The sequence below is a fragment of the Ceratosolen solmsi genome, unplaced genomic scaffold, assembly GCF_000503995.2.
Source record: "Ceratosolen solmsi marchali unplaced genomic scaffold, CerSol_1.0 scaffold30, whole genome shotgun sequence".
NCBI lineage: Eukaryota > Metazoa > Arthropoda > Insecta > Hymenoptera > Agaonidae > Ceratosolen > Ceratosolen solmsi.
In genome coordinates this window covers 5,294,265-5,297,821 of record NW_011948421.1, presented here as the reverse complement: position 1 = coordinate 5,297,821, position 3,557 = coordinate 5,294,265, and positions in this window count along the sequence as shown.

The following is a 3,557-nucleotide window of genomic DNA, read 5'->3' as shown; positions in this document are numbered from 1 at the left end:
TTAGAAAGCATCGCATTGCTGATTATTGGCGTTCACCATATTCGAATTAATCCGGATCGGCCAAAAGTAAAAACAGATAAATAAATCTAACGAGCAACTTTCACCGCTTGGCAGGTTTGCGAGGAGGAGAGTGAAAGTCGTCACCATTGCCCGCTGTTCCCAAAAACGAAGCAACGGTCTCCGACGACAGTCGGCGAAAAGTCAAGTTCAAGGTCATGCCTAGCTAACGAGAGCGGGATAGGGGGCGACAACACCTAGGCGAAGCATTAGTGCTACGTATATTTCGTAACGAAAAAAAATTGGCTTCTTAGCGATGTATTGGGGCCTTGGGCTCGTGCCATTTTCCTAGCTTACTCCGAGTGAGTGCATAATTGCTCTGTCGTGTGTGAGCCCACGTACCTTTTTCATTAGCTTACTAGCCAATGCTTTTATTGATTAATTTATGAGGCTGTCAAGGCTCGTGCACGCTGTAACATACTTACGTATGTGACATTATAGGACCGTAAGTTGCGTATCAAGTATTTTAAAACATAGCTCTTAAGATGATGTTTACGCGTTCATTACATCTAATTATAAAATGCTAAAATTGAAAAGCTTAACCCGTCATTTGAGGCGGCAGAAATTAATTATTTAAAAGTATTTGATATAATATTGACAAATACAATTAAATGACAAAACCTTCAAATTAAAAAAACAAAATAAAATAAAACTAAAAAGAAATGCAAGAGTTTATCAGATTTAATTAATTAAATAATTTATTGAAAATAAACATTTGATCAAAACCAATTTCTGTAGCTACAGTTTTCAATCGAGAAATCTATGAGCTTGCGCAGTAGGTTACAATTAGGTTATCTGAATTATTTTTAATACAAGTTAATTTGTAAATATTTTTTCGTTTAGCTAATTAAATTAATAGTTAGATAAAAATGTTAATGAAAGTAATCATGTCTTTAAATAAATTTTAAGTAAAAAGTAATTTAATTTTAAGTAAATAGCACAATAGATTAGCAATAAATTATCAAATTAAATTAAAAAATCCATTTTTTCATGTACAAAATTAAGTTACATGAAGTATATAGAATTATAATATTCTATTTTATAGTTGTATCAAACGTGAATATCATCAAAATAACATAAAAAATCGACAAAATACATATCGGTATTATATCGCCGTAGCCACTTTTCTCGTATAGTTATTTATACGCTTTCTAATAAATATTTACATATGTTTAAGTAAAAATTTAATATACAGAAAATTTCCAATATTTACTAGAAAATTCACAGCATGAAAAATATATAAAATGAAAACGAAATCCTTTGGAATCTGGTTCTGTCGTTAAAAAACTTTTTGCTATGATACACGTATGCTCATTTGCATGAATGTATTCGTCAAGCATGGCTTTCGTGATATTCAATTAAATAGATGTGTTAATATTCCCACTCGTACATTTCACAAAATTTGTATAATTAAAATAGTATTTTACTCGTACAATTTCTAATGCAAGATTATTAGAGCTATTGATAAATAATGTCTGTAGATTTTCTTCTACAGTTATACAATTAGTTAATTTTCTCATTATGTAGGAGCGTTTTAAATAAACTTTACAAGTCACTAATTTTATAACTAAAATTATAATATCAGTTCGAGACACGTAGTTCATACCTCACTCATTGGAAAACTTTACTCGAAGCAAATATTATTACAAATATACGCAACTGATTCGTTGGAAAATGATTTTTCTGATTTATAAGCTATTTAATTAAGCGCTTTAAATTAAAAACTATATGTATTTTATACGTATATTGAATAGGGTTTGATAAAAAATGCAATTCTAATTATAAAAGTGAAATATATTTCAATAAGTATAATTAGCCATATAAATAAATTACAAAAAACAATTGTTAGCATCGAAAAATGCAACATATTGTTATTTTGGCACAATACAATGTGCGATTTAAAATATAATTAACAGAATTATTGTTTGATTTTATAAGGGTATTTATTTGAAGTATCGCTGAATAATATATTTGTTGTGTATGATAGAAAGAGAATTAGTGAATTACAAATTCATTTAAGTCATTTAAATAAAAGTTATTTAATAATTTTTAAGTACGAATTATTCAGTTACTTCAGTCAAGACAATGGTTGACATTCTAAAAAATCTTTGAAAAATGCTGCAGGAACATCGTAATTACAAATAGTCTTTCAGTTAGTGAGGTAAGGGATGCACATGCGCGTGCGTGTACGTGTATGTAGAAGAGTGAAATATTCCAGCTGGAATGTAATAATGAAATTCCCAAGCATGTGACGTTCGATTTGATTATCCTATATATCAATCGTGGCGCTCTGCGAAGCAACACTCTTCAATGACATCGCGACTCACAACTCTAATCAAATAGCCAAAAATCCATGCGGTGATCAATCTAATCCGCGTCCATGTGCCATCGCGCAAGCAATAATTTGATTTCGTGTGCGGCGGTTGGCGACACCGTCACGCGAGTCACCGAAGCCAAACCCGCGTTGATGACCGCCGTCACTGTATTTCCTTCTAAATTGCCTACGCGGCAACAATTTTAAGATATTAATGACTGTTACAGATTTAATTGCTCATCCTTACGGTTCATTTTTATAATATGCGTTTTCTGCAACGTTCGCCTTTATTATTTTCTAATCTTAATGAACGATAAGGGGAAATTGGTTTTATGGTGCATCGATCGATTGTCCATATGAAATAATGTTATCGGACGGATCCATGAGTATTTTTGAGGATAGCTGATTAATAAAGTGCGACTCAGAGAAATCAATACTCGGGCACCATGTTTGATTTCAGTTATTTTTTAAATGTCCTTTAAATTACATATTGATTATCATAATAATGGTATTTCGTCTTGAGAATGTAATAATACATATATTTCTATGTATAAAAAAATAAAGTATACTGATTGTTATAATCTTTAAAAAGTACACGAAAGTAAATTATTTGCTTTATTTTGTGATAAAAATTTGTTTTACTATTGAAAACTGTAATTTTAATATTTATGTTATTTTATATCTAGCAGATTCTACAGATGACATTCTATTTTCAGTGTTGCATACAGCATTTTATTGTAATATAATTCTAACACATAAAATGTCCTCCTTACAATTATATAGAATATTTTTCTTTAGGAATATTATGAATATTCTTAAAAAAAAAAAAAAAAAAATTACTTTCAAAAGATATTAATGCTATTCATAATAGTAAAAGTACGTGCAAATTAATTATAATTAAACACTGTTTTTCCAATTTAACGACGAAATGAGTTTATTTTAATATAAAGATTGTTATTTTCTTACATTATACAGCAATTTAAAAATATTATATTCGTTTTAAATTATAACTTTCCATTATGTAAACACACCAATTTAATAATCGATACAAAACTTACGTAAGAGATATAAATACGTTGAATCTAATGCTGTCCTTATCTAAAATAAAAATTTTTTTCTTAATTATTAAGAACATAAATATCTACAATAAATATACAAAAAAATAAAGGTATATATAGAAAGTTTT